At 38.8% G+C, this 11439-nt stretch overlaps 1 long non-coding RNA gene across 1 annotated transcript; it reads left to right on the top strand.

The window, feature by feature from the left end:
• Positions 1-288: 288 nt before the first annotated feature.
• On the top strand, positions 289-10024 carry LOC146681058 (uncharacterized). The gene is made up of 5 exons (XR_014918209.1): positions 289-535; positions 614-786; positions 1983-2075; positions 8102-8197; positions 8580-10024. It is a non-coding gene; the product is annotated as an uncharacterized LOC146681058 (long non-coding RNA).
• Positions 10025-11439: the final 1415 nt, after the last annotated feature.

The raw sequence follows: 11439 nt of genomic DNA, 5'->3' as shown, positions 1-11439 counted from the left end.
TACAGAGGCACAGAAAAAAACTAAGCAGCTGAGATTTTACTTTACAGCAGTTTAAATGATGATGGCTTTAATAAGGACACTAATGCGAATAATATACAGCACATAGTTAACTCAGTATGTTGGTGTCTGCAGCTCCAGTTAAGGATGGGTATCGAAACCCGGTTCTTGTTGAGAACCGGTTCCCACCGTTTCGGTTCCTTGGAATTGTTTGCCATTTTTGCAAACGATTCCCGTATCGATTCCAGTCGCCCCGAATGACGTCACCATGTTGCGGAGCGTTATTTACCTGGCAGGAAACACGGCGGCTCAAACGCTCAAAAGTTTGGTTATACTTGCAAAAGGGCAACTTGCAATACTTGCAAAGTAGATATTTCATTTAAGGGAGGAAACACTACGAATATGCAAAAGCATTTGCTCACAAAACACGTGATGACCTTAGATGAATGTCGTGTTTTTAATTCCGCTCTCCGGACTCGTGAATCTCAACCCAGCAGCAGCGGTAACGTTTGCACGTCCTCTCCCGTTAATGCGGCAGGTAAATAATCAACTAACAGTGCATGTTATGTTAGCGCGATCTGCCTTATTACAAAACCTGCCATTACTGTGCATTTAGGTGACCATGATGAGAGAGACAGAGTCTGGCTCAGATGCTGGCAGTTCTCGCTGCAGTCTACCGGTAGCGTCTCCTTTCAGGCCAGGATAGACGAATGTCACCGAGCAGTGACTAAGTTTGTGGTCAAAGGTTTGCACCCATTTGCCACAGCAGATGCCCCCGATTTCACTTTGGTAAGTGAATGTGTTTAATTGTAGGCAGGGACATTACTGGATATTCTTGTGCAATTGCTACAGAATAATTTATGTTACAATTTGTTATTGCTACAGAAGAATATTTATTTTATTATTTTACATTTACAATTTTTTTTCCTGGGGACTCTGTGACCCCCCATTGAAGAGCCGTAGGCTGGATTAGGGTTGAGGGTTAGGATGCTAGTAAAGGTTACAAACTGTGTTACCTAATCTGTCATCTTATCTTTTAAGAGTACATCCTAGTCTTCTTTATTGCTTTGCCTCTATGATGTGGCTAGTGTATATTGCTAACTTAGAGAACATGAACAAATAGCTTTTCGTGAAAGTTTCACGTTTTGCTCTGAGACAAGTTTGACAATTCACTCAAATCCTTACGTGAAAGCACCGTGGTATCACTATTTTTATATTAATTCAAACTGCATGATCTTTTCTTGTAAAACAAAAAAAATCTCCTGGAGTAAACAGAGAAAATCTTACAAGAAAATACAGGCTTCAGACTGTAATAAAAAAAAGTTGTGCTCACTATTACAACACACGAGACTTTTTTTCATGACTTTTTTCACGTGTTGCTTCAAGACCGGTTTAAGTTTTTACTCTCAAATAAACCCCTTAATTAAAAGTACTGTGGTATCACTACTTTTACATATTGGACATTGCTGAGTCGTCCATATTGATTTAAAGCTGGACTTTAAGTAAGTTTAATAATGTAGCACATTTAAGCACAACAGACACTGGCCTAAGTGCTGCAGCACAAGTAAAACAATCAATGATAATACAATAACAGATGAAGACAATACAACTTTTTACCATGAAAATAATGATAAAAAGTAAAATAACAGTAGTAAAAAGAGATGAACTGGGGAAATTGATACAACAAACTGAAAATAATCTGAAAATGAAAAAGTTAATAAAAAGATGTTTCCAGTTCAGATTTGAATACTGTGACGTGAGCAAGAGGACCTAATGTGAGGAGGAAGATAGTTCCAGAGTTTCGGAGGTACGCCTGGGGATTCCCAGTCACCTGTAAAAGTAAATCTGGAATTTGGAATCTGGGACTAGAAGTTGCTGATAAGTGGGCCAAAGTGAGCGGCATGGGCCTTAGGATTGTAAAAGATCTGATAGATTAATGTGAAGAAGTCTGTGCATCATACTGAAACTGATCCTGTACTTCACAGGAAGCCAGTGAAACGATTCAAGAATGGATGAAATTCAATCACACTTCCGTGTAGCTGTCAGCAGCACCATTTTGAACCAGCTGCAATCGAGATGTGAGTGTTTTGCTCAGTCCAGTATATGATTAATTTCAGAAATCCAGTCTGCATGTAATAAAAGCCTTAACTGTACTTAAAAGTCTTAACATTTATTTATATTAACGTGAATAATAGGAGTGATTTTTTATGCTGTACATAAGTAAGTAAGTAAAATTTTATTTATATTGCTAGATAAAAGATCACAAAGTGCTTTACAAGGTATATCATATATATATATATATATATATATATATATATATATATATATATATATATATATATATATATATATATATATATATATATATATATATATATCTATCTATCTATCTATCTATCTATCTATCTATCTATCTATCTATATATATATATATATATATATATATATATATATATATATATATATATATATATACATACATACACACACACACACACACATACATACATACACACACACACACACACACACACACACACACACACACATATATCTTTGATTATCAATTGTAAATTTGAGGCAGAACGCGTTCAGAAAGATTAAGTTTTACCGATAACTCAGACTTGTTTGGTCAGTCAGGCTCTGATGAAACACAAAGTCACATGTGTGAATACCAGTGACTCCAAATATCACTGGTTATAAGCTTTAAAAAATGGTGATGTATATTGAGCTCACTGTTCTACCCTGAAGGGAGGGAGTTTGTAATTGGGTCCATTTTTTGTTTGTTAGCGGTGTAGCATCCACAGTTTTCAAGATATCATGTTCAAATTTCGTGTGATGGTAGATACCAATAACAGTCCGAGCTGATTTAATTTAGGTGAAAATTGGGTTAAGGTTGTACCAAATGTGAAAATCATTAAAAGTTTTATATTACCCACGATGTTTTATGGATCATTTTCAACCTTTATAGGCCTTGGAGGATATGACTACCTAGGTTAGCTAAGTATTTGAATCTGACCTTCACTTTTAGCGCCCAAGGTCAAAGCTGGCCTCGAAAAAACTTTTTAAAAAAACACAGTAATAGATCATATGAAAGCGCACGGAGGCGTCATCGCAGTGTAATAAAAACATCATAAATAAATCAAAGTTGTAGTACAGCCCTTGACGTGTGCTCACTTTTAGTTGGAAACTGTTGCTTGAAATCTGAACTGAACCTCTGCCCTGGCACTCACATCTCCTCCTCCTTCCACCGCTTCCTCCAAGAGTTCAAGGTCGTCGTGTGGCTATTTCCAGCTCGTCTCCGCTTTGATCCGTGTCGCAAAATGACAAGGTAACGCAACTCGGGGGGTCAGCTGTGTTACAGGAACGTGTCCACGGATCGAGAGAGAGGAAATCAATCCTGCCTGACAGTGTCTTCAGGATACACTGACCTGACTGAACCATCGCGCACACACTCATGCTCGGATAAACGCGCGAGCTCACGCAGATGTACACAAACAAACACTCGCAGTTTAAATATAGCGCTCACGCTCTCTCCAGCTGTCTGTCAGCGTGACACAGACGACCTCTGTCAGCTCCGGTTTGTCTGTCGTCTTGTAAAGGTGCATCGGAGAGACAAGGTGTCTGCACAACAAGTTGATCTCAGACTAACCGTGTCTGAAAAGATGTTTTCAGGGATGAAGGGGGGCAAAAAAAGGAGAAAAAAAACAGAACAGCTGAGATTTAATATAATTTCAGGCTCAGATTAGAGACACTAAGCTTATTTTTTATACCAGGCTGATGATATCAGATGAACTGGTAACAGGGGACTTCCCCTCACTACTTGTTCTGATTGGTCCCTACATGTTTTCTACAGAGGTGGTACTATATGGTATTATTTTGTTTATTTTTACCACCTGATGTGACAAAACAACCATAGATTTATTCTTTCTTTCTGTTGTCTTTTCATTTATCCTGTCACCTTGTCTTTGTTTCTTTTTCTTGACTATCTTTCTCTCCTTTGTATTTCTCTTTCACTTTCTCTTTTACATTCCTACACTTTCTTTTCTGTTTAGTTTTTGTTTTACTTTGTGTCTTTATCGCTTTCATTTTGTGTCACGGTCCGTGGAGATAGACCGTGTGGGAATGTGTGTGTTGGACCCAGACGCGAACACAAGCGAAGATGCAGGAGTGGATTAAACAAAAGCGAGCCTTTTATTATGGCTGATAACAGAACAAACCAGAGCGAGGGCAGTATAAGGGTAATAGTTCAAACAGAAAACCTAAACTGGACATAAACTAAGAAAAAGCTATGGCTGGAGATACGGAACACAGGGGGTGGTAACACAGACGACGCGACACAGACTACATGAAACACAGAGACTAAATACACAAGAGGGATGATCAGGGGAAGTGGCCACACATGGGAACACAGCTGACACAGATAAACATAACAAGACATGGCAGGAGTAAACAACACTGACGGGAGACTGTCAAAGTAAAACAGGAAGTACACAGGTGCAAACAGGAGGAGAGAGAGAGCACGGGCATAGTGGGCTGGGGAAACATGGAATGAAACAAGGAGGGGAGATGAGGGCTCACAGATACATAGAGGGGCACACAGGGGATAAAAGTCACAAGGGGAAGTCAAATAAGGAACACCACAACAGGACAACTTAGGAAACATGGCCTAAATAAGGAACGAAATACAAAAATACAAGAAACTAAGAATACTGGGCCCACATGGCCCAGGACCATGACATTGTCTTTGTTGCACTCACGCTTTCTTTTTCTACTTTTCCTGTGTTCTTTCTTCCTTTCTATCTCTTTCCCCATATCTATTTTTATCTCTTTTATTCTTTTTATCTTTTTCTCTACTTGTCTTTTTTCTAATTTTTCTCACATTTTCTCTTTTTATTTCTTTTTTTCTCCATTATTCTTTGTTCTTTTAACCTCTTTTCCTTCTAACTTCATCTTTTTCACTTACTGCTTGTCCCTGCTTTTCTCATTTCTGTACTTTTTCTTTGCTGATTTTTTTCTCTCCTCGTGTTTTGATTTTTCTTTCCTTTTCTGTCTTTCTTCGTCTTTCTTACATTCTTACTTTTTTTACTCTTTATGTTCTTGAACTTTCTTCCTTTCTTGTTCTTTTCACCCCTTTTCTCTTCCATCTATCCCTTTCCTTCTTTGTTTCTCTCTCTTTCTTTATTGTTTTTTCCTCCTGGCTGTTCTTACTTTCTTCTTCAGTCAGTCTGCAACATGGGACCCTCCAACTCTCACATGCTCAATACATGGTAGTAAAAAATCTGCAGTAAACAGAGAGCAGCCTCGGGTCACCTGGTTGACAAACATAAAATCCACCGACAGGTGAGGCAGACAGCTTCTTCTTAAACTCCAATGTTCTGCTGGGAAACCTTGTGAAGGTCTTACTTTGACAGCTATACCAAACTCCCCAACAGAGCATAAGAATCCTCCAAGGCCTCAACCAAAAACTCCACCCTCCTGGTGCTACCCACTGCTGGCGACCCCCAGAGGTCCCATGTGGGGGTTAACACAATATAAGGCTATATTTTGTTTTAGTTCTTTTCAACAAGCGATCTTTTGTGATTAAAACAAATGCAGTGAGTCTAATCTAGAAAGGTCTGCACAGACGTTACAATCAAAACATTGCTGAAGTCTGACAAGGTTGCACAACCCCATCAAGGAAAAGTGGTGCGAAAAGCCTTTCATGTACCTTTGTACTTGCATTCCCACTCTCTACCTTTCCATTTTGTTGCACACACACACCCCATCAGCAGAGCTTCTGTTGTGTCTGCAGCCAAAACAATACCCGTGAGCAGCGGACGCCATTCGACTCCCCTCACAGGTCGCCGAGCACTCCCTGCTAGCTAATTACAACAGGGTGCGTGTGTCTGTCTGCACCCCTCCCTCCTGCCTGAAAACACAGGGCATCTGCAGAGGACGGCGGGAGGGTTGCGCCAGGGTTGCGAGGGGGACGTATTTCTGACAAATGTGCCATCTCCATAATTAGCTGGAAAGCAACATATGAAACATTAAACACGCCGGGCGCTGACGACAATCAAAACATTTCATTTGTTGTCAATTATTCATTACTTTGAAGGTTCTGAAGGGGTCGTTAATATGGAAATAAGCTTGCGATGCTAACAAGGTTGTAGTATCTGATTCCAAATCATCTGAGCACAGAGCGCCCCTTCCCTTGCTTCCTTTCTTTTTTCCTTTTTTCTTTTCGGCTAATATTTTGCCTTTTTTTTTTTGTCTCTATTGTGATTTCGTCTCTTATTCATGAAGCCTGCTCTTCAAACAAAACCCTTGAACAACAAGCTGCTTTTATCCACTTTAAACTCCATTTGATGGAATTCTTTGATAGCTCCGAGTTCAGCTCTGCCTCAAATGAAGTTAAACCACCCAAAACTAATCTAGTCCCATTTTTTAAAAAAAATTTTATTTCACCATTTTCATTCTTTACCTGACTCTATTAGTGGGTGCTTCCCCTCGGCGGCTGTCACAGCAGACCTGCCAAGAGAGCGGTCAGTAAAGTTCCCGTCTGTAGCTTTTCACGGTTTAGTTGCTCTACAATTAATTAATGGGATGAAAAAGTCCCACACAGCACCTCGCCGCCTCTGGAGCAGCAGCAGCTACCTTTGCCAGCTGTCAAATTGGAGAGACGTGGACTGGAAAAATAAGCCCGAGGCTGTGGCTATTTAAGGTAATTAGTTCTGATTCATGCAGCTCTCAATCCCTATTACCTGTTAACTGCTGCCACCATCAACCAGCGTTCAGCCTGGGGAGTTCAGCTTTGCGTGTGCGTTCATGTGAAGACTGAAGGCACGGAAAGCAGAAGGATGCCAGAATCCAATCAAAGGTTTGGGTTATTAAAATATGACCAGTGATGTTGTCTGGGCGAGGCAGAAGTACAGTCAACCTGAAATAAAGGTCGATTGTGTTTGAGTGAACTTTTAGGAAGCTCTTTTGTTGAGTGCTCTTAATCAAATTGGATTCTGAAGCTTCCTGTTCCTAAAAATCTGACATTTATGGGATAAAACAGCCGAACATCACGGTTTAAGTTTATTTTCTGCTTAACCAACCCGTCAGGAGACATTATAAAGTGTTGTTTCTTCTTCGTTTCATTCATGGCATGTAGTACTGTGCAAAACTCTTGAGCCACCCCACATTTCTTTATATTTTGAGATTTTCTTGTCATTTATTTAGTTCTCCAAGCTTTTGTTGTGTTTAACAAGTAGGCCAATCCAGAGAGAGTTGACAGGAAAGCAGGATATTAGTGAGGGGGGAATGACACACAGGACATGGGTGAACTTCAAACTGGGTCATTGTAGTAGTTTTTGGCATATGGGTCACCTTCTCAATCGGGGAGCAATAGTGGCAACCTGTTTTCCAGACTTCTTCAAAGACATTCAAAGCTCTTTTGTGGGTGTTTCTGCTTTTTGTCCTGTTCTTTGCTGCTTCAACAATGGCCCATGTAAGATGCTGGATTTTTTCCTGTGTCTTAAGGACTTGGCTTATCAGCTGTAGATACATTTTTTTAAGAAAGCACAGCACGTCATGCTGAGATATGCCAAGTTTTCAGCTAATAGTGCTTTGAGAATCACCTTGTTGGTGCAAAAATACTATTTTATGTCTGAAGAAATGGGAACAAATGATGCGTTTTTGTGACTGGCTACAACACCTAAAGATCTAATTACGTGTAGACACAACATTGGTTCTTTCTTTGAGTTAGTTTCCAGTTTAACTTAAAAGAGATTAACATTTGGGGATATCGGACTCTTTTACATCTGCTTTGACTGGAATCCATAAAATATCTTTGTATGTGATAACCAATATTAGTTTGTGCTGCAATTTTAATCATTTGGCAAGATTTTTTTATGCGTTCCTACTCTTAGTATTGGAAGTACTATTCAAACTCACAACACTGTATGTTGATATAATCGACATACAGTATACTGCTGTATAATCAATGTGTTTGCAAAGATTTAGAAAATATATGCATTTACCCATTTACTCATACTGGGTACCGGGTAGGACATCTCTTCCACTTTGGAAACTTTAAAACAGCCAATCCGTCCTCTGTACTTTGTCACACTTGGTATAGTCCTGCGCCCTGAATACAACTGCCACTTCCTGTTTGCCAGCCTGGCCTTTTACCTGGATTTGTTTGGGTGAAGCACAAAGAAACAAAACAATTTGGGTAAGTATGAATGTGAATCTGAAGTCGGTTTGACTGAATGTGCAGCTCTTTCATTAACTTGTGAAATTTATTAGAAACTTAAATGTTTAAAAGGTTTGCTAGAATAAATGCTACCCTACAAGTTCTGTTGTTCAGCTGAAGATAGCAAATGAAGTATTTCTTTCACATCTGAACCTACTTCTGCCTCTAACACTCATCTACATCCGCTCCACCCTGCCTGCACTCTCTTCTTCACCTCTCTTGCACTGCAATGTCTGTTGCTTCGAGTGGTTGACCCCTAGTATTTAACCTCATCCACCTTCAACTTTCCACCTGTCTGCCTCTCATTCACCCACATGTATTCTGTCTTGATTCTACCGACTTTCATTTCTCTTCTCTCCAGAGGATACCTCCACCTCCCCAGTCTTTCTTCCACCTGCTCCCTACACTCACTGCAGATCACAGTGTCATCATATTCCATGGAGACTCCTGTCGGACCTCATCTGTCAACCTGTCCGTCACCTTTGATGGGCAATGTATTAATATGTCATCAGCTACATCGCCACGGGATAATGTAATGTTTTTTTAAGTACAGCATTTGCAAACAATGTTAATAGTTAATCTACGGCTTCAGTACTTGGCAAAGTAATTTTATTAAAAGTCATCCACAAGTAATAGTAATAGTTGTGTGTTTGCAGACAACCATGTTCCATCAGGTCAGAGGTTTGATCTGATTTCTGGCCAGCTTGCAGTCTTTCTTTTGGATGTTAAACTCCAAAGTTCACTTTTGTCTCTAAAAGCCGAAACTATCTTTTTGCTCTCTGACCTACTAAGCCACACGCAAGCAGCTTTTGGAGCATTTTTTACTTTGGATATTGGACTTAAAAAGTTATGTTTTAACTGTCAGTTGATCACACAACCTTGAACTCCTGCCAGACCACACCATGCCCAAGCTTTTCTTGGAGCCGTGTAATTTTCACAGAGTTGAGCAGTACACAGAATTCACTGGCTCATGGTGACATATTCATTGAGAAACTGAGACTTCATAGTGCGAGTCTTTCTATCTTTTTAGTGCTGGACATTACAGTTTAGAAACCAAATTTTAACAACAAGTTTAAAACTAACTCGGGAGATATTTTTGTCTTGGTGCTACCCAAGCTAAGCAGTTTTTTGCCCCCTACAGCTTTCAGTCTTTTTCTGAAGCTCATCTAAGAAAACATGTTAAAAACAAAGAGTACTGAAGTATCTTGACTAAAACTCTGACCTGAATTGGAGTATTTAGAGGTGTAAATATCTCACTGTAATAGCAAAAAAGCTCTGTAACCATTGGAGCAGTTTCATAAATGTATTTTAGAACAACATTGCATCTCTTTATTTTATGTTCATTCTCCTGAAAATACTTCCTGATCTTAACTTAAATACTTACATTTGAAACTTTCATATGTAAGTCACTGTAAGTTAGTTATACACTGCCCTTCCTCTGGGGCAATTTATTTTAGCAACAAATTACAATCTACTGCAATAATTTTAACTTTTTTTAATTTTAGGAAAGCTCAATAACATGTTGGAAATACTACTTCTATTACACCCATGTTTTGATGTTTAAAAATGTTTTAATCTACCCATAAGTGCTTAGATCTGGGGTATATTTCTAATCCTCCTCTACTGATCATGAAAAACCTTTCAAAAGTGCCACAGTTTGTTTTGCCTAACTAAACCTTACTTTGCCAATTCTTTGATCAAAACTGTCCACTTCCCTCAGCAAAGACGGAGCTACTTTGTATTTTTTTTTTCCCCTGCATGTGTGTGTGAACCCAGCAAGCCGGCGGTCATCATTAAGACAGTAAATCTGCATATTCCTTCTCTCGCTCTCTCTTTTTTTTTCTCCATTTTACAGTACAGTCACTGTAAGGTTAAGTAGCCCCAGGAAAGACAATACCAGCCACTCTTCAATTATTTATTCTCACATCATCCCAAAAAGATGACAAATGCTAATTTTGGTCCATTCCCCAGCTGGGCATCCAAGTGCTCATTAGTTTTAAAGAAGGTTAATCCATTTAGGTTTTGCATATTGATATGCCAATTATGTCTAATCGTGGAAGAGGCATCCGTCAAGGTAATAGTGCATAAACACATGCAAGAACATTAGGGAGAAGTCAACGTTATAATAAAGTAGGTGTTAATTGGTAAGGGGAGGACTGTCGGCTAACTCATGTGTGTAATGTACAGACGGGTGAGGAAGAGAGAGGGGGAGAAAAAAAGGGTTTCATTAGATTCCTCCCTCACAGCCCAAATGAAAAAAAAAATGCTGTAATTTGCAAACCTCATGCTGTGAGCTCGCTGGGTGTCGTGCCCAAATGCTCCACCGAAGAGGAGGGTCACAGGGGTGAGGGGAGTGAGAGCTACGGCAGCATTCTGATACGGGCTGTTCAAAGAAAGTGTTTTTGCAATCATAATGTGGGATCTAACTTTTGTTCAATATAACTGCATCATCGTGTTTCCCCATGTGCTGTTGCGTTAAGCCATGACAATAAGAAAAATGTCCTCCAAATTAAAAAAAACTAAATTTTAATTTGCCTTTTGACATAGAAATCACTCATCAATCATTAATTATTAATAAATTATATATAAGTGTACAATAAACAACCATGGGGTTGTTTCTTAGTTTTCTCCTACTTATACAAATAGTTCATTATTTGAATAGCATTGAACTTTTGAGAATTGTCACTTTTTTAATGAGATGTTTATGATCATTTATATAGAAGAAATATACAGAAATATAATTGGTGTGACACCGGTGTTAACACCTTAACACTAATAGTCTGTTTAGATGTGATAAATACTACGAGAAAAGACTTGTATAACCAGCAGGTAAAAATAGCAATAATAATAATAACTAAGAAAAAATCATTACTGATGTTTTTAAATGTACTTTTTCACACAGGGCCAGGTACTTGAGTTATCCTTGTCTAATATTACATTTTATTTGATCAAATAGCAACAAGCTAATAAATCAAGAATGGTTCAAATACTTTTTCACACTTTTTCACATCACCATATGTATAAGAAAATATATTAAATATCTATTAAAATCAAAGGATTTATATCCAATTCGCTATTTTAAATGCAAGCGATACATTTCACATCGCTGTGGTGTCATAGAATTGTGTAAATAGTTTTCTTACCATTACTTAAAGCCACAGCTTTAAAACTGAAGGTTAGTTGTCTCGTAGCATTTGGTCACATACCGATTTCATGGTGTA

Source organism: Copadichromis virginalis, linkage group LG23 (assembly GCF_057382275.1).
Source record: "Copadichromis virginalis isolate Kocher_CV1m ecotype Utaka linkage group LG23, C_Virginalis_male_GT1.1, whole genome shotgun sequence".
NCBI lineage: Eukaryota > Metazoa > Chordata > Actinopteri > Cichliformes > Cichlidae > Copadichromis > Copadichromis virginalis.
This window is presented reverse-complemented; position numbering and strand designations above follow the sequence as displayed.